This window comes from Biomphalaria glabrata, chromosome 8 (genome assembly GCF_947242115.1).
Source record: "Biomphalaria glabrata chromosome 8, xgBioGlab47.1, whole genome shotgun sequence".
NCBI lineage: Eukaryota > Metazoa > Mollusca > Gastropoda > Planorbidae > Biomphalaria > Biomphalaria glabrata.
The window spans coordinates 11,253,774-11,278,816 of NC_074718.1; the positions used below are offsets into that span (position 1 = coordinate 11,253,774).

Sequence of the window (25,043 nt, forward strand, 5' to 3'; positions counted from 1 at the left end):
AAGCTTTTTGGTGTATCCGGAGTACAAACTAAAGGATGTGTTGCTAGGTTATTGTTTTTAAGTTCTATGTTGGTGTGTTTTGTTTGTCTGTTTGTTGGTTTTTCACTATTCAGCCCTGTGTCAGGGTTCATTTCTTAGCTTGACTTGTCTCGGCTCCTTAGGCTCGTAAGGGTTACTTAAATACTCAATTACAAATTGCTCACAAATAAGAACAATTAATACTCAAGATACTTCGACTCTTAACTCCAGCTTTCATGAATACCAAAAACCCTTTAATATCAAATAAAGCACACAATTATATTGCTCTCAAGAAATAATACAAACACCAGTCCAGGAAGTAAACGTCCAACCTTCCTGGACCGGGAACAAGTCCTCACTAACTAACAACACTCTCTCGCACATTCAACGAAGACTTAATCACTCAGTTCATAACACGTGCAAGACTATTCACATGACAAAGGGATATAACTAACATATCAAAATATCAAAGTAACATTCATTCTCGCCATACCTCCCCCTGACACCCTGCAGTATCAAATTCACTAAGCTCTTCCGTTAGTAGCACACAATAATGTCAATATGGTGGAAACATTTGACTTTAACTGGGACTTCAAACTGATTTAAAAACAAATGTGCAACTAGCTAGCGGTAACAGGGGAGATAGGATACAAAGAAACCAACAATTCTAGACCTGTACTTTCACATGTATGCACTACATAAGACAGCAGGGTTTCTGTCCTGGGCTTTTTTAAAGAAAGGATTCGAGCCTCTCAAGCCCTCACTCAAATGGAGTTTGATGATGATACGAAGATCAACTGCCACGCATTTTGAAGTTGTAAAAAAGTAGAGTTTAGTTGTTTGTTTGTTTTTTTAGTTGGAAACAGGGAAAATCAATTGAGCGTCCTTGACTTTGTTGAGTTTGTCCTTCACATTTCCAAGACATTTCTGCAATTCATCTTTACTATTAGTTGTCTTTCGCTTTATCCCTACACAAATTTCTGAATTAAAGTCACGATTTAGCAAACAGTTGCAAGTTTATCACTAATTTTTTTTTCTCTTTTGAGAGAGTGAAAGAGAGAGGAAGGGGGAGGAAAATAGAGAGAGAGGGAGAGGGAGAGGGAGAGATAAAGAGAGAGAGAGAGAGATAAAGAGGGAGAGAGAGAGATAAAGAGAGAGAGACAGAGAGATAGAGAGAGAGAGAGAGAGAGATAAAGAGAGAGAGACGGAGATAGACAGAGATAGAACCAATGCTAATGTATACAAATATGCGTTCTCATTCAAGTCTGTGGTTATATACTTTTTTAAATTCTAATGTTTGGTTGGTGTAACGAACAAATTGTAAGACACATTTCCTTATGGATAATAAAGATTATTATTATTATTATTAATATTGGTATTATTATTATTATCTGTGGGTTATGATTTTTTTACCTACGTTTTCTTTATAAATATATAAATAAATTATAATGTTTTAAAAATAATGTACGGGGGAGAATCTTTATTGAATAAGAAACATTTTTTTTTTAAATTACACTGTTTATGTATTTATTTTCTTTACTTTAGGAAAATAAAACAAACAACATTTTGGGTTTTTAAAATAGATATGCTTTATTTAATTAATATACTGATTGAAATTTAGAAATACTATTTAAAAAGATTATACAGAAACTATACATTTATTGTTTTAATTTGTTCCATAATTTTCGTAGATCATCAATTTTTATTATATCTAATACAGTTATAAACAAATTAAAAGGAAATTTTTGTCCCTCATGTTATCTTACATGAGCTATTTACCAATATAGTACATCTAATGTGTCAAATTAGAAGGTTCGCTTGGAATCCCTAGAGCCCACCATCCTAGAGAGATCACAAAAACAACACCGCCCCTGCTCCCAATTATTGGTTAAGTTACTTGTCATTCTTACAAGCACAATAGCTATACAAATGTCCACCAGCAGTCATAGGAAATGTGCTGATGTTAATATTTAGAAAATAGCTTCAGAGTCGCCAGCGGCATTGCGCTTATACAAGAGTAGCGAGCAGTCATTGTATTGTGCAAGAGTAACCACCGGTCATTGTGCCTTGCATAGACTAGCACAGTTCATTTATATCATTTACATCACTTTTCAACATTTTATGAGGGAAATTGTTAACTTCCTCTGTTGCATCAAAGAAAATTTAAAGTTCAATTCAGATTATCTAAAATTGTCAGCAGTGGAGGTAAGCGCAAAAATATAACAAGGAGAGACAACCTTCCTAGAAATTGCCCCTAAAAGACAAACGCTAAATTTTGACCATGGACCGACAGCAGACAGAAAATAAATTATTCATGGAAAATGTTTTTTTGAAGTCTTGAGCTTCACCTTCACCTAACCCTTAGTCTGTTGAACCGTTGGGACACCACACATGATCTATTCATACCATTGTCTTTTGCGTTGAATAAAATCTGTTGTAAGGCTAACCACCTAATTTGAGGTGCACTGCCCTAATTGATGAAGGAGATGGCTGGGCGATATATAGTCCAGATAGTGTGATGGTCATCCGTTTCTGTGGTTAACAAAGGTGTCATGCGCTGTTCCGTTTGGGGAAAGAACAAGTTCTTTGAGCAGTATCTGTCTTGGATTTCAAAAACCAAAGAAAGGGAAGTTCTAATGGAATGCCTCGTGTTTAAACGAAATAGGATTTTTTACAGGTTCCATTTCTATTTTAATTGATCATTCGGATAACATCTTGTTTTTGGACCCCCACCACCAATCATCCAGGGGCACTAAGCTGTAGTTTATGTTGCCTAAATGTAAATTCAGCACTTGCCTCTGAGTTCCGCCTGTTCCTTTAAGTACTGACAGTGACTCCTGATGCACACACACGTTCCAGCAACCCCCCCCCCCCCCCGCCTACCCCCATAACCTTTTAGACGAGTTGTTAGTAGTTTGAGAAATTATTTTGGACTTGATGTCCTCATAGGAAATCCCTTTAATGTAAATGTATTTTTTTTTACACAACATTGTTCAGTGATCTGTATAGAGGTCAGAGCATCAAGACCTGAATGTGAAATATGGGTTTTCTTCACTGCATATATATCATCCATATCAAATATATATATATTCGTTGTTGTTGTTTTTACAAAGCTTATATCAACCCTGTCTGTCTTTCTGGTACAAGTTGTGAACACGTTGATTGTCCCACACTCATTCTCGGATCAAGTGGAAACTTTATACAATTAGTTGTTTTACCTAAAAGAACATGAAGCAATAAAAAAAAATCAACTAATTAGTTAGTTCATTTGTGGTAATTAATTGTTATGTTTGGTATCTACTAAGAGAAAGAAATGCTCAAATGGTTTGGCTGTATGTATGGAGTTATTACCTTATTACATTCTCGGATCAAGTTGAAATTTTACATAATCATTCATAGTTGATGAGAATACATCAATCAATACAAACTTTACCAATTAGCTAATTAATTCATCATCATCATTCATGGAACATAGAGCCTCAGTAAAAACACGCCACTCTCCACAGTCTCTTGCCAGATTTTTGTGATGGTTTCCCAGCGCTCTTCCCTGTCCTCTCGGCTTCTTCTAGAACACTGCGTCGCCATGTTCTTTTTTGGTCTTCCTCTGCGTCTTGTTCCCTGGGGATTCCACTCTAAGGCCTGCCTAGCTCTGTTGCTGGTATCTTTTCTAAGGGTGTGACCAATCCATCTCCACTTCCTCTCTAAGATCTGTACTTCTATATTTTTCTGTCCACTCATCTCCCACAGTTTGGTGTTTTCTACTTTGTCGTACCAGTATTTTTAGGATAATTCTGAGACATCTGTTGATGAAGGTCTGTACTTCAATCAATTAAGGGTAATTAATAAATTATAATTGGATATAGGTCTAACTAGTCGACCCGCAGCGAAGCATAACCGCTATTTAGTGACGTGTGAACACTTCCAAAGGACAGCTAAATAGCAGGGATATGGAGAGACCCGGATTGTAAATTCGAGAAGGGTCATGCGGAAGTTCTCGGAAGTGAATAGTGATGGTAGCGGGAAGTATTTGAGACATCACAATTTCAGCCTCGCCACCATAAACACCGGAAGTAGTCATGTAGGCAGCGTATTGTCCAGCATAGTGTATGACTGTGCTTCCGTGAGGCGTGCGAAAGAACAACGGGCAGAGCGTCGCCATAGTTATCCCAATGTTCGCAAACAAAGTGTACAGCCATCATGCGAAGTTCGAGAGCAATGGTTTCGTCGATGACATTTTCCCAGAAATATGCGACTATTAGAAACAAACAGTTACCTGAAGTAGGAATTTCGACTACATTGAAAGACCTGTTGACTCCACGAAACATATGTGAAGCGGTGGCCATGGTTAGGAAACGAAGGGCAATACGAAGGGGGCAAAATCAAAACAAAGCTACAGAAAAAACATGCAACTATTTTAATGACACCAGACATTATCGTGTGTAAAAGATGCACACCTAAATGTAGCCAAATAGAGAATGTATAAAGAGAAAGATGACTTGTTCTCCCACCCCCCTCCCTCTTCCTTTTCTGAGCCGTGCTCTCTGTCGCCGCGAAAGTTACGTGGGGTAACTCTAGTCCGACTTGCAAAAATAAAAGAATTATCTTTCCATGACTTTTACCTCCGTATACTAAACTAATGTCGAACGGTCAACTTAACTCTTTATTAGCTTGTGAGCAGCTCTATGTATGACGGCAATACCTCCAAGAGATACAAAATACGGGTACGTAATCGGTTGGTAATCTTCAACCGGATTTAACATGATGCTTGAAATGTATGAAGTAATATAAAGTAATATAAAGTAATATAAAGTAATATAAAGAATATATAATCAGAATATGCATTTTGTTGGCTTTCAATACCGGAAATAGCGCTTGGTAAGATTGGAATCGAGCTCATTGGTTTATTCTAAACACGTAAAGGCACCATAGAAACTTTGTGCTAAACATCCTCCCTCCTTAAAGCTGTAACTGATTGGACTAGAACCGCTGAACACGTCAGACGCTCTTAACACAAGTATAGCAATAGTTTTCGAACGGTTATCTGTTGTTGTTGTTGTTGTTTTTGTTGTGTTTTGTGAGTAGCTCAAAGACTTTGGGATTCTTGGTTTGTTTTTCTGTTATTATAAAAAAGGAAGTGCTTTTATTTTGAACATTTCTGTTTCTGCTCTGATCTATAGAGCCAGCGCGCCTTTTCCTAAAGGAGCCACAGCGTAGGATTTTGGAAACACAAAATGAAACTACCTGGCTTCTTTTTAATGTGTTGTTTACTTTTTTTTCTTGTTGCGGGAATAACTCTCTCTTTGATTTCCGTAACCTTTTGATTGTCTCCCCTTGATGTAAGCAATGCTTTCCAGGTACAAACAATGTTCCTGAGATCTCTTTCCCTAGGGAGATTCTTCTGCAGAACATTGTTCAACTTCTGTGTACTTAGATCTACTTCTTAGCCCTAGAGCGAATCTCAGCTACCCAATGACCCTGGGCGACGGTTGCCCTTCTAGTCGAATCTGTGCTAATGTAAGCAGACATGTAATCTTTTTGGTTTAGATGAATTTGTATTTTTTATTTTGGACCCCCTCTCAAGTGGGACCCCCTGCGCCCCTGCACGTATGAAAATCTCTAATTTATTACTTAAATATTCCTATTAATCTCTGTAACATACATATATTAAACAGTATGTCTATTTGGACATTCGCTTAAGTTCGCTTAGTGCGTTATCGCTAGGTGGTGGTGTCGTTTCCAGAGTCACTGGTTCGAGCCTCGGTCGGCGCAGTCCATTATTTTCATAGCATTTAATTCACTACTTTCTCTCTTAAAAACTTGGTCCCTGGTGCTGTTATTCCCTTATGTTTAATATATGTATGTATCACATTTGTTTCAGCACCTAGCTTCAACTCTATATATGTATGTATCATATTTGTTTCAGAACCTAGCTTCAACTCTATGTTTATCTCTGTAACGGAGTGTGTGTATTTGTTTCTGATAAGATGGTGAGCAGAAGTCGCCGATTGGTTGGTGGCTATGTAGATCTAGTGTGAATGATGCAAGATAAGCCACTTTTGGCGTCAGCTGTTATGTGTAGGCGACTTCAGAATACCTGAGAGAAAAGACGTGCTTTTTTTAGTGAGTTAGATTTTGTTCAAAATACCATTTTATCTCATTACTGAAGTCTACTACATTGGTTTCATTTTATCTCAAGTTGAATGTGTCTATGTTGTAATACAAGTTCTGTTTACAAAGAAGTGATTCAAGTAATTTCAAATTTTACATGTTAAACTATAATACGCCTAAAGAGGTTTTTTTGTCTACCAGAAGTTTGGTGTCAAGTAGTCAACGACGGCAACAACAATCTCTCAATCTATTTTTTTCTGTTTTTTTTTACGGAGATCTTTCTATTTCTTTTCTTTTTCTCTTTGGCATTAGATTTTATTTTAATTCCAAAAATATTTCTTGCAATTAATGTCGTATCTTTAATAACACATAAAATAATCGTCTAGTCTTCACCAAGATTTGTCATTTCTCAAGTTCAACATATGTTATTTCAGAATTACTTTAAAAGTTTATAGCCAACTCAATAAAGATTTTACAGTATCGTCTTACAATGTCTCGTACTTCTATAAGGATAAAGGGCCTTTACGCCTTGATGTCGGCTCATATTTGTTTGTTTTTTTAGCTGAGGAAGGCCTACAGGCCGATACATGTGTACATTTGGTTCAAATGAATATTGCTTCCGCTTGGCGTATAGTTTGAGGTCATTTCTGGGTAGAATTTAAAATTTATTTCTCTACCGTAGACTATCGAAGAGTCTCAATCTCAGAATGTCAACAGCCCCCGTGGTAATGAATCAGTCTGTGTTTAAACTCGTTATTGCTTCATGAACATCTCACTAACACTTTGTAGCTAATGCTCATTCTCACACAATAAGCAGTTTACTTTATTCTACTTTTATACTGTTTCTTTTTTAATCAAAAGTGAAGATCTTGGGGGCATCAAAGATTGGGTAGAAGGGGCGGACGAAGAAACAATAAGGTACTAAAGGCCAGTGCAGCAGCGTAGCAATTTGCTATTCTTGACAAGGCTGGCACACTACAGATTTTATTACGGTCTGGACTATTTGAACAAGCGATCGGGATGATCTGTTTCTGTTATAACTTTGTTATGCGTGTAAATACAAAGGTGGAAAAGGAGTTAAATAACTCAGCACAAAGATTCGTTAAAACAACAGACACCTGACTTTCTTCTTCGTAGCCCCCAGCCCCCTACCATTGACCCACACAGAGCCTGGCATCATGTGGCTGAAACAACAGGTACTTTGTTTAGCTAATACACCATCGCACGCGGAATCACGCGAGACTTTGCCTGCAGGAGAAAGTCTTATTTACGATGCTACCCATGCCTCTGCCCAGACGAGTGTAGACCAAATCTGCAGATGTGACACCTTAGGTTGGGGAGGGGACAAACGGGTTGTCAGTGTTGGGGGATGGGAGAACTGATTGTATCATTGCCAATCTTTTGGCCAACACAGTAAGCATTACTGAGTCGTTTATATATATATATATATATATCATGGGCGTAGCCAGGATTTTTTTTCGGGGGGGGTTTGGGGGGGGGGATTTTTTTCTCCCCCCCCCCTACCGCGACCCCCCTCCCGCGAATTTTTTTTTTTATGTATTTATGTGTGTGTGTGTGTGTGTACATAATCTTTATTGCATTCTGACTCTTCATTCTTTCTGAAGACGTTTATTATGCCCTAGAATAGGTTCTTCCATGAGTTAGTGGAAAAATTGTAGATTCCCCGCGAATACTAGCAAGGGGGTCTGGGGGAGCGCTACGAGCTCCCCCAGCGCGGGGCGAAGCCCCTCCGCCAAGCACTATTTCTGATATTGAAAGCCAACAAAATGCATATTCATAGGTATCTACAGTGCATTTTCCTGCTATTAAAAAGTTTTATTTCAAATACCTAATGTGCTATTCTTACTAAATTAGACCCTCCCGCGCCGTTTGGCGCATTTGCCGTCAAGCTGTTTCCATAAAATTGTAGATTCCCTGCCATTACTAGCAATTGGGTCTGGGGAGCGCTAGCGCGGGGCGAAGCCCCGCCGCCAAGCACTATTTCTGGTATTGAAAGCCAACAAAATGCATATTCTGAGGTATCTAAAGTGTATTTTTCTGCTATTAAAAAGTTTTATTCTTACTGACCCTACCGCGCCGTTCGGAGCATTTGACGTCAAGCTGTTTCCATAAAAATCTGTCACTGGTAATGTCTGAAGCCTCTTCGCACCTGCCATGAGGACCTCAATGAATGAGTGGCGTCAAGTTGTACTAGGATATCATTGCAACTCTTCTTAAGCGTAATTCATTTTGTCGGAGAACATGTCCCGCAAACCTTATGCGTCGCTCTCTCACAATCTTACTAAAGGGTCGACTCCCAGTTCGACATAGGATTTCCTTGATTTAAACCCGATCTCTATAACTGACTCCTAAAATCTGTCTTAGCCATCTTTGTTGAGCCACATTTAGTGTTTTTCAATTTCGGCAGATGACTATTCACTGCAGTTTATTAATGGAGCCCTGCCACTGGTAAAAATGTGTTATCGTCAAAATCATCTGTTGGGGGTTTTCCACCTCAAAATGCTCTGTAGGGGGATCTTAAACTCAAAACCATCTGGAGGGGTTTTAAACTTTAAACAAACGCCATCTGTAGAAGAGGGGTTTAAACTCAAAACCCCCGATTGGATTGGCTACGCTCAAATAATTTTAGTGTGTAATTTGCTTTTTTTTTTATATATTGAAGAGGTATTTTTAGCATTAAACTCCTCTGAATGGGGGTTGAAACTCAAAACCCCTTTTGGCAACGCTCATAGCATTTTGAGTGCGTAATTTGCTTTTTTTTCTTACACTGAAGATGTATTTTTTAACCTCAAACCCCCCTGGCGGGGGGTTTAAACTCAAAACCCCTTTGGCTGCGTTCATAGATTTTAGTGTGAGTAATTTGCTTTTATTTATATTGAAGAGGTACTTTTTAGCTTCAAACTCCACTGGAGGGGAGTTTAATCTCAAAACCCCTTTGACTACACACAAAACATTATGAGTGTATAATTTGCTTTGTTTTTATTATTAAAGAGGTATTTTTTACCTTCAAACCCCGCTGAAGTGGGGTTTAAACTAAAAACTAAGTCAAAACCCATTTAGCTACGCTCATAACATTTTGAGTGCGTAATTAACTTTTTTTTATATTGAAGAGGGGGTTTATCGTAAATTTTGGAGGGGGTTTTAAAATCAAAATCTCCCTTAACTGTGCTCTTGGAATTAGGGGATTTTCGCTTGCATTTTTGTTTTGATTTGTTTTATAGAAGTAGGGGGTTTAAAACTCAAAACCCCTAGTAGGGGGTTTTAAACTCAAAACCCCTGGTAGGGGGTTTTAAACTCAAACCCCCCTAGTAAGGGGTTTTAAACTCAAAACCCCATTGGTTGTGCTGGGGCAATTGATGGTTTAGTATTAAAATCTCACCTAAAATAAACAAAATCAAAGCAAAAAATCATTCACTAAATTCCGATCCCCCCCCCCTTGGGGGGGGGGGGATTTCATTTCGGGGGGGGTTTGAACCCCAAAACCCCCCCCCCCCTGGCTACGCCCATGATATATATATATATATATATTGTATTGTATTATTCTATATATAGAATTACCTGCTTCGCCCGTTGATTTTTTCCCAGGCAGTTGTCTTACTTCTAACAATAGAATGATCTAAGATTAAACACTCCCCCAGTACTTTCCTTTGGTCAGCTAATTCTAGTATCTATTGTGATGAATCTGACCCACCCGTAAATTCGAGAAACACTTCTCTCTTGCCCCCCCCCCCACCAACCACACAACTCTACTCCTTAGCATATGGGCGATTTAGAGTTAGACCAATAGCTCGTTGCCACGTCATAGGTCTGTACGACGTGGCAAAGAGCTAGTGGTCTTCATTGCCCACAGTTTGTGACGTTGCATGTCAGTGTTGAGGACTACTTTATCGATTGGTCTCGCTTGAACCACTGACCCTCAGTTTTAAAATCTTATACTCTACCGACTGAGCTAATTGAGCGTAATGAATACTAAACAGGCACAAAGCTTAAATCTTCTAGAACTTTTTCCCTAAATATAAACGTGCCTCTGGCCTTTTTGGTGGCATAAACAATGAGTTAGTGCGTTATGATTGGTTGATACTGACTATGGGTAATGTTAAGTATAACTTTATAATAGTACTAGTACTAGCCGGATATTATCCTATGCCTGCGGGCCTTGAGTATTACTGATCTAGAGGATTTAGATCTTCGTCGAACACGAATACTGTGCCCTTCAAATTGTTAACAATTTTACCATGAAAATGAAAGAATTTTAAAATGGTTTACCAGTTTAGATGACATATTGATATCGAAAAAGGGTTTACCCGATTTGTTAAAAAGTTTCGTTCTTTAACCCTTTAAACGCGTGTGGTAGTTTAGCCTCTAAACATCAGAATTGTTATTCCATTTTGTATGCACTCACTGTGAAACAGCTCAGCACTTTAAGGGTTAAAAGAGATTTGTATTAGTTGTTTTTTAAAGGCTCTTCCGGTTGTGGGAGGGACATTAAACGCACAATACAGTCTCCGCCATGATCTAAGGAACATTTATGCCAAGTTTCATCAGGATCGGTCAGGTGATTTTGATTTCTGTGCTGGACATACATACTCCTTACATTCTACTTTATTTATTAGAAAATAAAATCAACTCTAGGTCAAAACTCTTTGGGAAATGTGTTTAATAAGCTGTTACGGTTACTAAAGTTCATCGTACAGTAATACTTCTATGTCTTCTTTAGAAGATCATATTGATATGACATGTTTAGCAACATCAATACAAATATTCTTATGTAAATACTAATTATCTGCAGAACCTTGAACCTCTACACTGACCTTTTTCTTCGCAACTTCCGCTTTTACAAATCTCGACATTCAAAATTGCCTCCATTTCCATTTGTCTTGATCACGTGGTGTAGCCCACTTGCATGTGAGTCAATACATCTCATCATGATTTCGACTTCGCTTTTACGTCGCTTGATGATGCATAGTCGTAGACACACCCGCTCCATCCAGCCCCTTCTTCTTGGCCGGAAACGTCTCGGCGTCTTTGCTCAGACAGACCTATATAATCTCTCCGATGCTTCATTTACATCATTCTATGCATACACTTTACGACATCCCATCATTCATGCGAGTCAACCGCCGGAAATAAAGTCATCGTCCATCTTGCTATTCGGGGAAAGGTTGAGAGGTCACGTCTGCTGATGATTTCTTGTAGTATTGTTTTTTCTTCCTGTATTGTCATTTTTTTTTATACATACTGTACATACATAACTTCATGTGTAGCCTTTTTGTGTGCATACAATCGTCAAGAAATAGTATATCTAAGAAAATATAGAAAAACATTTTTCTGAAGATTTATAGGGAAGCATTATTTTAAAATGTATCTGTCAGTCTGACACTGACAGTCCAACATTTTTGGAAGGATTACTGAGGTAAAATAAATCTAATACAAAGCGGTTTGTAAAAAAACATAGTTTGTAGAATGTTTGACATGTTTTGGATGTTCTTTCAGAGTTGAAGATTATTTACTTCCTAGTCCAAACCTCCCGCAGGACGACGGGGAATAGGAGCGGGCAGGGTTTGAACCCGGGACCATCGATAAGTCCAAACGACAGTCCAGCGCGCAGACCGCACGACCAGACAGCCATCCTTATATTCGGTTGTCTTCGTAACTGAGAGGCCTCCCCAGTTCAAATCCCAATGCAGACTGGACTTTTAAACTCAAGATTATCATAATATCCTTGTGACCTCTCAACTATTAGTAAGCCCCCATGCTCTAAGGTTTTGTGGAGAGATCAATCTCATGTAGGACGGTCCAGGTATCTGGCAATTCACCACTTGGTTCCCTGTCTCCGTACAAGGATATGTCCCTCGTGGACCAGTTCTGTCGCACCTTTGAAACCAAATTAAAGCATCCTGCAATCGTTGTAGATCAGCCTGACATTAGTCAAGACCATCGGTCGTTATATTGACAACCTTACGCCATACATAAATTCTGACTACAAATACAGTCAATTTGCTCCGTAGATTTTAAAAGAGAAATGGCATTACCCACTGAAGTGCTGACGTGTTTACTGAACCTATTACATTATAAGTGATTTGTGGTCCAATAATATACCATATTGAATGAAAAGATAATATTTCATATTTTATTGTTTCAAAATGAATGTAGGCTCTGCGAAATGTTTCTTTTAAAATCGGATTGTATCAAGAACATAAATTGTAATTCTGTCTGTGGTGTAATAAAAAAAGTTAGGGACCTGAAAGTGTTAACTCATCATTACGTTATTCAGTGTGTGAGAGAGATGAGAGGTGTGGAAGAAGGATGACAGAGGGAGAGGGAGAGATAGAGAGGAAGAGATAGAGAGGTAGAGATAGAGAGGTAGAGATAGAGAGGTAGAGATAGAGAGGAAGAGATAGAGAGGTAGAGATAGAGAGGTAGAGATAGAGAGGTAGAGATAGAGAGGAAGAGATAGAGAGGAAGAGATAGAGAGGAAGAAATAGAGAGGAAGAGATAGAGAGGAAGAGATAGAGAGGAAGAGATAGAGAGGTAGAGATAGAGAGGAAGAGATAGAGAAGACTAAGAGAAAAGAAAAGAGAGAGAAATAGAAGAAGTGAGAGATGAGGGACGAAGAGAAAGTAAGAGAGAAGGATATAGAGTGATGACAGAGGAAAAAAACGAGAGAGAGAAAGAAAGAAAGAGGATGACAGAGGAAGGAATATAAAATGTATTCTCTTACCATCAATGGCTAATGGCTAACAATGTACATGTACGTACACATGTGAACGCTAAACCGAAGAGTTTCTAGTTACAAATAAAAGCAACAAATTCGATCATAACAATTGAAAAGCTATTAGCCCGCCATTTTTTTTTATAGCTAAATCAACAACAAAGTATATGTGGTTAGATCAGTGGCGTAGATCGTGGGGCTTGATTTCTCTAGGGGCCCGGCATTTGGCATTCGACATCATGGCATGAGAACATGTGGTAATATTTAACGTAAAAACAATTTTCAAGTGGGGGCCGGGGAGATTTTCGAATTTGGAATCACACCTTCCCCCACCCTAGCTACGCCACTGGGTTAGATGGTAAACTTAAGCCATGAAGTATAGAAACACCGAAACTTTTCTTTATTCTCGTCTGTGAACAGAAAACGTGGTAGCGATATGATGGAACCTAAAGAAAAACGCAAGAAAATGAGATTGGAAGAAATTTTTGAAATAAAAAAAATACAAAAATAAGCAATGTCAAGGACGCTGTACTGAAAGATCACATTGGCCAACTAAAAAACTAAAGATTGATTTTTGCCTCTTGCAAAAGTGCTTAGAACTGTTTTTCAACAGTGCTGATAAGTATACACAAAATTACAATTTGGTTTATTAAAATACATCCCATATCATACTTCCGTATACTGCACACCGGATACACCAGAAATGCTATTTATGGATTAGCCTCCATGTAGGAACATCTCCGGTATATTCAGCATTAAATAAACACTGTGTCTATCTTTCAGGTAATCGTTTTATATCAACAGACAGATATTTGTTTGTCCTTAGTTAATACTCTGTTTACGTGCTCGATATGTTCGTATGAAACATGACAGAGCTGGCAATATGAAAGAGAAAAAAAGAGAGAAGAAGATAAAAAAAAACAAGAGAGAGAACAAGCTTTAGCATATTTTTTTACCTCCTTTCCGTTCAATCCTTCCCCCCCCCTTTCCGTTTCCAACTCTCCTCTTTCTAAGTCCATAATCATTACACTCTACATCATCTCTCTGACAGACATCGTCTGATCATTTATCCCCTCCCCCCCCCAACATACATCCAGTTTCTTTTTTTTTTTTTGCCCCTTCAATGTCGCCTTGTTGCCCAATATCATGTTTAAGGAAACTAATAAGCTTACTCTATTATATAGGCTAGTGAGCTGGAGTTTTCCCAGAATCCTTGGATGTAAATAAAGGAAGTCGTAAGTTTCTTTTTCTTTTTTTCTTATGTATAAAGAGAAGCGTTTAAATATGGACGATGGATTTAAATCAATGCATACGCATACATAGCATATACTTAATATATGTTTAATAATATAATAGATTCTTTCATTTCTACGTGGGATGCGTCGCGGAGAGAAATAGCAGATAGTATTCAGCTAGGTGTGAAGCCGGATGTAGCGTGCTCTGTTCTTCTTATAGTATTATTTTCTAAGCTTTAATCGTTTTATTTTCTCGGCCGTCACCTTTTTTTTATTCTGGGTATCACGTGGTGCCGGCTCTCCGGGGCCCTTCAGGACTGATTGGTTGGTTGATTCTCCTACTGGTGGCTCATCTGTTTTATTCTTGTCTGGTTCGTCAATATGTTTTCAATAATCCAAGCACATTTCCTTAACTGGAGTCATCCCATTGACTTTGTAAAGGCATCCCTTTTAAAGATGATGTCCATTTATGTAAAAGTGCTTCCGTTTGTTTAAATCAGGTCAAAGTTCAAATATTGCTTATTAGATTACTTTAAAAAACATTAACTTTTAACCCATTCGTGATTGATAGTTACAAAATTGGATATCTGTCATATTAATAAGTATTCAATGCATGATGACCAGGTAACTAGCAGTAGCGTAGCGAAGAGGCAGCTATTTGGCCATCCTGCATTTTGAAACAATTACATGATGTTGGTATCGGAAATTATTACTGTAACTCCTCCCTCTTTTTAAAGCAATAATTTCATCATTTACACTGGTTTGATAAATAGGTAAAGGTCTAGATTTACTACATGTAAGAATGTCTTATAATGCTCCTTTAAAAGCAAATCTCCTTGGGTAAGGAACATTTAAAATGTCGTTTTTAAAGGAGTTTAAAACAGCCCAATCCTCCCCAACTCGCCAATTTAACTTTATATTTAATTTGATGTAAGATTCAGATACAAGGCAGGATAATTCAATTAATGGAAAGCTATCTCTAGTTTAATGACACGACCTCCAACAAGATCTTGCTGTACACTTTGTGTTTCTTATATACACTATCCAATGTACATATTAAGCTTGCTACAAGTAGCACCGTATCACATCAGTCTCATCTAAGGATACCGCAATAGTGATTCCCTGAGGTCCGTGGCAATCTGATCGCAGGCTGTTTCCCCTATCCAAACCTTCTTCCAGTATCGCCACCACCATAGACTCCACGGGGCGCTCCTTATCTTGTTGACCAAAACCGCCGTCACTAAAAAATCATGAATTGCGTTTTTTTTTTCCCTTTTGGTCTCTGATTACCTCCTGGCCGCATCTAATCAAGACTGGCCAACACCCTCCTGGCCACTTGAGATTGTCCAGTTCTCCCTGTGGAACACTCGCTACGGTCTTGTCGACATCTTGGAGTTAAAGAAATCAGCTTCGATCCGGTGTGCAAATAGCGCAGATTTTAGTGACAACACTCCATAAGAGAGGAGGGGGCGGGTGTTATAGTTCTATTTTTAGATCATGTTTTCAGTTGATAGTCTACGGTAGCCATTTTTCCTCCTTTTTTTTTTTCTAAAGCCACTGAAAAGTCAACCAAATTATATTGTCATTGACGTGTGTGTGTTTGTGGTGTATGTGTGTGTGGTAATGGTACATACTTTACAGTTGCAATTTCAGAAGGAGGCCACTGTTGACGTACGATTTATTTTTTCGTTTCTGTTTTAAATAAGATTCAACTTTTTAATTTTCTAAAACTACTCAACTAACATATGTAGAAAACTTAGCGTATATAACTTGCAATTCTTTTACTGTTCAAATGCTATTTTTGTTTAGCCCAGATATATGTAAAACAATAATAATAAATAAAATGTACTGTAGTTATAGTACAGAGTGTCGAGAACATATTAAAGGCACGTGCCGTGCCGCCTGATGATTGGATGTTTTGATACAGTAGCTAGGCCAAGGTCATGTCCAGACCAAACAACCACTTTTCTATTTCTAAGTAGTTCCGCCACTCGTTTCTTTTGGAACTAGATAATCATGTGACAATCATGTGACCACTTCTGTCGCTTGACGAGATTCCTTTCTTTATCGTCTTATTTTTTATCATTAACTAAAAAACTAATTTGACCACCATCTTGTGACATGTGTGACTTAATACTGAAACAGAAAGATTCAATTAAATGTCAGCTTAGATTAATTCCAAGGTAAAAATGTATATAATCCCACTTTGTTTTTGAGTCACTTTGCCAGTTACCACTTGGTCTGATGGGAACATCTTAAATATTAATTAAATTATATACAGCGTGGTCCAGAAGTAGATGAACAGTACAAGGAACAGAGTTACGTATCGGTTATGCTATAATTATATTCAATATTAACATGTTATTTATGTTATATTAATGAAAACTTTGGTTTTTTTTTTTTAACTTTTATTTAGATTTAATTATTTTTCCTTTTCAGAGAATTAAGATAATTGTGTAAATCCAACTAATTGTTGTTATAGAGACTGTCCAGCTTCTTTTTGTGTGCTTTACTGGATTTAGTCTCAACCTATATTTGGACCAACCTTGAATTGATTTTTTAATATTCTTTTGGAGCACGTTCCCTAAAACACCCGCATTTGAACACATACACACACACACACTTCATATGCTATACACACACTTAATATACATACTCACGCGCTTGTGACACACATATTTACACACTTAAAGGGGCATACTCATACATCTAATGTGTCAAACACGCACACTTTATGTGACATAGCACACTCACTTAATGTGACATACACAGACACTTTTAATGTGGCACACACGCACACACACATGTGCGCCTATTTTTAAGACCACATCAACACATTCTGCAATACTTCTTTCGATCTCTGGTACCAAACCTTTGATGTTCTGGGGACCATGTCATTTCCAACAGGTGGGTCACGGGCAGTATAACCCCATCCCACACACAAATACATGAGTCCCTGCGTCTCCATTATAAACTAAGACAGTGTTTCCCAAGGTGGGGTACGGGAAGACTTTGGATGGGTACGCGTTGCACCTTATTAACTGAATTTAAAAAAAAAAAAAAAACCAGTCATTATGTTCTGTTAATAAATTAAAGTGTCGGGGGTGGGGGTGGCAAGGGGTACTCAGCATTACAAAAATTATAAAAGGGCTACACACATGCAAGGAGGCGGGGTGGCTGAGCGGTTAAGCGCTTGGCTTCCGAACCGGGGACCGGGGTTCGAATCCTGGTGAAGACTGGGGTTTTTAATTTTGGGATCTTCAGGCGTCTGTGATGGGTACCTAATATTAGTTGGGGAAAAGCGGTTGGTCGTTGTGCTGGCCACACGACACCCTCGTTACTCGTAGGCCACAAAAACAGACCACAGGGTCTGAAAGGGGAACTTTTGGAGGCGCGGTGGCTGAGCGGTAAAGCGGGGATCCCGTGTTCGAATCCTGGTGAAGACTGGGATTTTTATTTTGGGATCCTTGGCGCTTCTGAGTCTACCCAGCTCTCCAGCTCTGATGGGTACCTAATATTTGTTTGGAAAAAGTAAAGGCGGTTGGTTGTTGTGCTGGCCACATGACACCCTCGTTAACTGTAGGCCACAGAATCAGATGACCTTTACATCTTCTGCCCTATAGACCTCAATGTCTGATAGGGGGAGCTTTACTTACACACATGCATTAAACGTTTGGGAAACACTGAACTAAGGGAAGAAGCTAGAAGCGACCATATGCACCGCCTTAGGGCCGGCAATAGCAATGGTTGGAGGAGCATCACAATTGTAGATTAAGTTTTTCAGTTCAATTCTGTAGATACATTTTCTTTAATCAAGTGCTTCAGTACATGTTTGTACGCGTACAGGTTAGTCATTTCTTAATTCAAAAGTCACACTTGCTGGATTGCGGAGCAGTAAAATCCTGCCATTTCACCCAACGCTGATTGTGTTTTGTTAATTTATTTCGTTGCAAACAAAGAACTTGCTTGCTTCACAAGATTTGCCAGAACGCGCAATGTGCAAGATTTATTTCTGTATTCTATTTTATTTTTTAATTAGGGAAATGATTGGAGGTGGTAGCAGACGAACAAAAAAAAAATCATGGGAAGAACTAAGCAAGAAAAGTGTTTGAACTCATTTCTGCAGCGCCACGAAACATAAGCAAAAAGAGTTGCGTCCCCTTTGTACTAAAAATAAACAAGTGCCAAAATAAAGAATCAACTTTTGAAAGAGTAAAATGGCGGATGTGAAGAAAGGGAGAGAAGTTTGGGTAGATTGAAAACGGAGGTGGGATGAAAGTCCTGATTTATCACTTACAGATAAACAAAAAAAAAGGTGTATGTGTCGAGGGTGGGCCGGAGGGAGGGATAGCAATAGATCACTAAGGTTAATGTTTTGTTTTTGTGATGCTGTTCTGTTCTGGTCTAAATTCGTGCACAAGGTTGTCTTCCCTTGCGCCGACATTTAGGCGTTACTAATTGTGGAACTATAAGCAATTAGTGAGTTATCTTCCGTATAGGTGGCGTGAACGTTGCTAAGAGATGAACAGTGTCTAGAGTCTAGACTTTCACACTAAACGTTGATCGCAGTGATCTGCTCTTTGTGTACACTTTGTAATAAAATACAGGGGGAAAAAAGAAGAGAAAGCAATATGAAGAAATATAGTGGCAATATGATGAAGCATTAAGAAAAACGTAAAGAAAATGAAAAGTGGAAGATTGTGTGAGGTTTGAAACTGATGCCAACTAAACAAAATGAAAAAAAAAAAAAATGCTACAAGATCTAAATATCTTCTTCTTCTTCTTCTTCATCGTTCTCATTGTTATGTTGGAGTGTTCATATGACTAGACCAATACATGAGATGAACTGCGCAGTGGTTTCCAAATCAGGGAGCTCTCCATATAGTTTTCTTTCTATTGGGGTGATTTGGGGCCAATGTCTTATACGGGCCTCTTGGTAGAGAGAGCAGTTTTGGAGGACGTGGTCGGCATTTTCTGGTGATACTCCACATGGGCAGATTTCACTGGTTCCAATTTTGAGCTTCCGGAACATGTGTTGTCTCATTTTACACTAATGAAAGGTGCACAAACACATACAATGTAGGGTAGATTAAAATACCTCGCTTATCAATAATTCAATATGCTATACACCGGATACACCAAACAGCTTGTTGTTTATGGATGTGCCTCCAAGTATGAGAATCTCCATATATGATGACATATTAACGTCAATCAGTACAGCACATAGTACACTTCATATGACATACACACACACCAAATCAGTACAGCACATAGTACACTTCATATGACATACACACACACCCAATCAGTACAGCACATAGTACACTTCATATGACACATATACACACACCCAGTCAGTACAGCACATAGTACACTTCATATGACATACACACACACCAAATCAGTAGAGCACATAGTACACTTCATATGACACACACACCCAATCAGTACAGCACATAGTACACTTCATATGACATACACACACACCCAATCAGTACAGCACATAGTACACTTCATATGACATACACACACACCCAATCAGTACAGCACATAGTACACTTCATATGACATACACACACACCAAATCAGTAGAGCACATAGTACACTTCATATGACATACACACACACCCAATCAGTACAGCACATAGTACACTTCATATGACATACACACACACCCAATCAGTACAGCACATAGAACACTTCATATGACATACACACACACCCAATCAATACAGCACATAGTACACTTCATATGACATACACACACACCCAATCAGTACAGCACATAGTACACTTCATATGACATACACACACACCAAATCAGTAGAGCACATAGTACACTTCATATGACATACACACACACCCAATCAGTACAGCACATAGTACACTTCATATGACATACACACACACCCAATCAGTACAGCACATAGTACACTTCATATGACATACACACACAGCCAATCAGTACAGCACATAGTACACTTCATATGACATACACACACACCCAATCAGTACAGCACATAGTACACTGTAACTTCCTCAAAGTAAAAATCGTCCCATGATTCTTTCTCCACGTTGATATAATTTTCGTGGTTGGTGTCATATCTTATATAATACAGACCTTACTTCAAAAAGAAGATGATTACGTCCTACGCATCATGCATTCAGTCATGCATATTAACCAATGACTTAAATTCTGCCAAGTCACTGGTTTTCCTGGCTGAGTAAAAAAGTAAAGAAAATTTCCCCTTTCAGACCTGGCAATCTATTGGACTGATGAAGTAGAGGTCATCTGTTTCTCTGGCCCACGGTTAACGAGGATGTCTTGTGGCCAAAACAAAAACCGATCGCATTTACTTTTCCTAAACTAATGTCAGGTACCCATGATATCTGGCCCTAAAGATCCCGAAATAAATATCCCAGTCTTAACTAAGATTCAAACCTCTCGGTTCGGAAGCCTAATGCTTTTTCACTCAGCCAACGCACCTCTTGTAGTATGAGATATATTGTAAATTACCCCAAGAAATGGCACCGCCCAGTGAAATGTGAGCCTTTCTGTGTTTAAACACTACACTTGCCAACTGCTGAGTTACTGCTGGCACTCTTACTGAACATGCACAACTAGACAGTAAGTAAAAAAAAAGTAGTAAAGTTCCCCTTTCAGACCTTGCAATTTACAGGGCAGATAATGTTATGGTCATCTGTTTTTTTAGCCAACGGCTAATGAGCAGGGTGTCATGTGGCCAGCACAATGACCAACCACCTTTACTTTACCAAATAATGTCAGGTAACCACTCAGGGGCGCACTACAAATCCCGAAATTCAAAAGCCCAGTCTTCACTGAGATACGAACCCAGGACCCAAGGTTAGGAAGCCAAGCGCTTAACTATTCAGCCACCGTAGACAGTGCGTACTGTCTTACATTGATCCTCACCCACCTGTCCACCACACCATTCTAAAGTTACTTTAATACGCCATTGTGGTCATTGGCATTAGAAATTAATACTTTAGAGAAGGGACAATATCTTTTGATTTTCTTTTCTCTAATATAGTCTTCTCTATTTAAAGAGCAAGCTAATGTGTGATATAATCTTCTCTTCAATACTATATCGAATAAATACTTTTCTTAAAATGTCTCTAACATAGTCTTTTTTTTTTTTAGCTACTATCGCCCATTCCTTCTGCTCTATCTTCCAGTGACCAGTTCAGTCACGTGACATGACAAAATCCATTTCTCCAGGGTTTTTTTTCTACACGTATTTCAACTAAAGTTGGTCAGCAGCCCACATTGGGCATCTCATTAAACCCAATTGAAACCTTAGAAGGGAGACTACCGGCGGACTAGTCAACTTTTCAGTACGCCTTTATCTTCTCCAGACACAAGATTAAGTCCCTTGCATATACTCAGCAATGTAATATAATGTAGCAATGTAATGTAGCAATGAAATGTAGCACAGTGAACTTTACAGCAGGGAGTCAAGCTCGTAGTCCTCAGGGCTCGTACTGTTCCTTGCAATTCTGTAAGACTAGATGTATTGACATGTACCTTCTGTACATTTGTTTGTAATGTCCTCCCCTTTCACTGTGAATAGAGGCCAGCTTATGAGATTACTTTTCACAACTCATTTTTTTTAAATCAAAAGGAGATGAATATTTTACATCCCGTTATACAGTTATAGCTTCAAAATGTTATCCTAAAATTAATTATACAAAAGTTTATAACCTTTTTTTAGTTATATATTTTATAAATATAAAGTATCAATTTTCATATTATTTTATTTCATTTTGTTTTCCTAAATGATTCTAAGAATATACATTTTATAGGTCGGTTACACGAATGCTAAAGAACACTTAATACGTAATAAGTTCAAGGAAATTTACGCGGCGCTAAAGTGCACACTAAAATAGAACTTTGGTCTCAGAATCAAATGGGGAAAGGAAAGAGGTATAACAGAGTTTAGGGATTCCTTTATAAACCTTCATTATAAGCACATTGCGCACAAGGCTATGGAAATAACCTATAGGCTCATTTTTGACATGACACCAGTTCGGCGCAAGAAGGTCAATATTTTATACGTCAGTGGAAGTGGAAGAGAAACATTTGTTTCTAGATTGTCCATTGTTTTCTAAGGTTAAAACTACTGTTAAAAGTCTGTTAAATGCTAATTGTGACTCAGATGTGGATGCAAATCTGGCGATCCTTTTAAACAAGGTTCCCAAATTACGTAATAAAGCTCTTGGGAATTTTAACCTCATTATTTTGGCAGAGTACAGGAAACTTGTTTGGAATACTAGACTAGATAATAACAATTTCTTTCCTGATGGTCTTGAGATTATGTTTAGACAAATTGTAGACGTTCAACTAGAGACCTTAGGGGGAATGTAAAGGATGATACCTTATGGTAAAGGAAAATGTGTGTATATTGGTGAATGTATATATAAACACTTATGGGTATATGCGGAAAGGTAGTTTTTCGGATATATATGTATGTAGTTTTTAGTATTTCAGTAGTGGTTTTCTTTTTAAAAAGTGGAAATATTGAATTAATTTGAAAAAAAAACAAACAGATTGAACATTTCATTTTCGCAAACTTCTGAACATTTCATTTTCGCAAACTTCTGAAGCAAGTGTGTAAATTCTGTGGATTATAAAATAACATTCATACTTCATACTCACCAGATTGGAAACGGTGGATTTACGAGTTATGCCTTCAAGGCTGCGTGTGACAAGCTAGCTGACCATATAGACATTGGGGGGAAAAAAAAGATGATCTGCACCATGGTCACGCCCTTTTTGACCGTAACGACATTATAGTTCGTCCATCGTGGTTCGACGATGACCAGTTCGTCCATCGTGGTTCGATGATGAACACTTGTCATCTAGGTCTAGATCCTACATGAGTTTTGAAAGGATTATAACGTGCTTGAAAGGACTATCGCGTTCGGGAATATCCGAATGTAAGGCTTTATTGATTCAAGAGTTTAATAAATTAAATCTAGATCTAAATGTTTTTCATTGGAAAATTAAAAGATGTACTCGATCTATACATTTTCTTAACCAGGATTCTTTCTCGGGGAGAAGGGAGAAGGGGGCGGGGTAAAAATGTTTTTTAAATCTTACATTCATTAATTTTTATAAGAAAAACAATCGCTCAAAACGTTGTTGTCACACAAAAGTTGTAAACATAAATATGTGCTCATTAACTCATTAACTAATTAATCACGTTTGCGAAGACGTTATGACGTAAAAGAAATAATTGTGCAATATTTCAGCTTGATTCGAGATTGGGTTTGGGAGAAATAACGTGTACAAACTTTTGGCCAGACAGAAAGAGAGACAGACAGACAGATAGATTGAGTTGATATAAGCTTTGTAAAAAGGAATAAAAATTACGAAGACAATATAAATCATACATCTAACTGAACAAGTATTAATCCAATACGGTAGCTAGACTGATCAACTAATGTTAACCAGAGGCGGCCCTTGCAGAGCGCGGGGTCCTGGGCGAGTGTCATATGCGGGGCCCTGAGCCGTAAGGGTAGACTATATATATAGTTCGTCCATCGTGGTTCGATGATGACCACTTTGTCATCGAGGGGGCTGAGGGCTTTGCACTGGGGTTTTATCGTGGGCCTTGCTTTTTCTCTGGCGTTTTTCTTCTGCTAGCGTTGTTCTCTTTTCCTCAGCAACCTGTGCACCAGTTTTCACAGCGCGACGCCATGATGCTCTGTCATATGCCTCTGTCTCCCAGGTGGCTGGGTCTATGCTGAACGCCTTCAAAGAAGCTTTGTGGGTGTCCCTGAAGCGCTTTCTTTGACCACCTTGCAAGCGCTTTCCTTCGCTTAGTTGGTCATACAAGAGTCGTTTAGGGATTCTGCAGACGTGTCCTGCCCATCGCAGTTGGGACTGCATCAGGATTGTGTGGATGCTTTGCAGACCCGCTCTTTGAAGGACTTCAGTATCTGGTATTTTGTCTTGCCATTTGACATTCAGTATTTTTCTTAGACATGTCCTGTGGAAGTGATTCAGTTTCTTTGCATGTTTTCTGTACACTGTCCACGTTTCTGAGACATAGAGCAATGTAGGTCAGATACCCCCTCTCCCCATTGGTCCACAAAAGAGATGGGACCATAGCGCTCTGAGCATCCTATAAGCATGTAAGTAGCGCAATATAAAAGCTATAACTTATAACTTAACTTAAAAATCCGAACGACAGTCCAGCGCGCAAACCGCACGACCAATTGTCTTCTGCTTTCTTGTTTTTGAAAGAGTAGGTGAATAATAAAAATAAAACATTGACGCTATTGATCCTGCATTACGTAGGTGTGCTTCATTTAGATGTCAAACCCCCACAAGAACAATTGTTAATTCCAATCGATCCCCCATAGATTTCTAAACTTGCTATGCGACAGTTACTTTTAGTCTTCTGAAACGCTTTTTGTACATTACATTCCTCATGCAATCCGCAATTTTTTTTTTATGCAGTTGAGTAAACAACAATTGGAAAACAATATATTACATCAGTGTTTCCCAAACTTTGACATATGCGTACCCCTTCTAGAAACTTCGTAACGCCCCCCCCCCACCAAAAAAAAAGGATTTATTTTAATAACAATCAAATTTTTTTTGTAGGCCTAAATAAAAAAAAAATTATGATTACTCTATCACAATTAAGTATTCAAATAGTGAGTTTATTTCTTGTATGCTTCAGAGACACATCAAATACATTGTTAAAAGAAAAAATGGAAACATAGTTTATATGTTGACGGAAGCTGTAACATCCCTAACAATTTCCTGAGCTTTGTAGAACTTTGTCTTAAAATGTAAAAATAGCGCCGTATTTGAGTTTGTAAAATTTTAAATAAATAATAAAAAGAAAATTTTTAAACTTATGATATTTTATTCTATTTTTTAAACTAAATACCCCCTTCAAAGTCTTCCCGTACCC

General features: G+C 38.3%; 1 protein-coding gene across 4 annotated transcripts in view; it reads left to right on the forward strand.

Moving 5' to 3' along the window:
- LOC106078545 (uncharacterized) overlaps positions 1-25,043 on the forward strand; it is a 171,731-nt gene that overhangs the window by 112,766 nt on the left and 33,922 nt on the right. For 2 of the 4 annotated variants that reach the window (XM_056037951.1, XM_056037952.1), the window contains one exon: positions 14,044-14,094. The exons of the other annotated variants lie outside the window; for them this stretch is intronic. The gene's annotated coding sequence lies outside the window, so the exon portion shown is untranslated. The remainder of the gene's footprint in view (positions 1-14,043; positions 14,095-25,043) is intronic. 4 annotated transcript variants of the gene reach the window in all.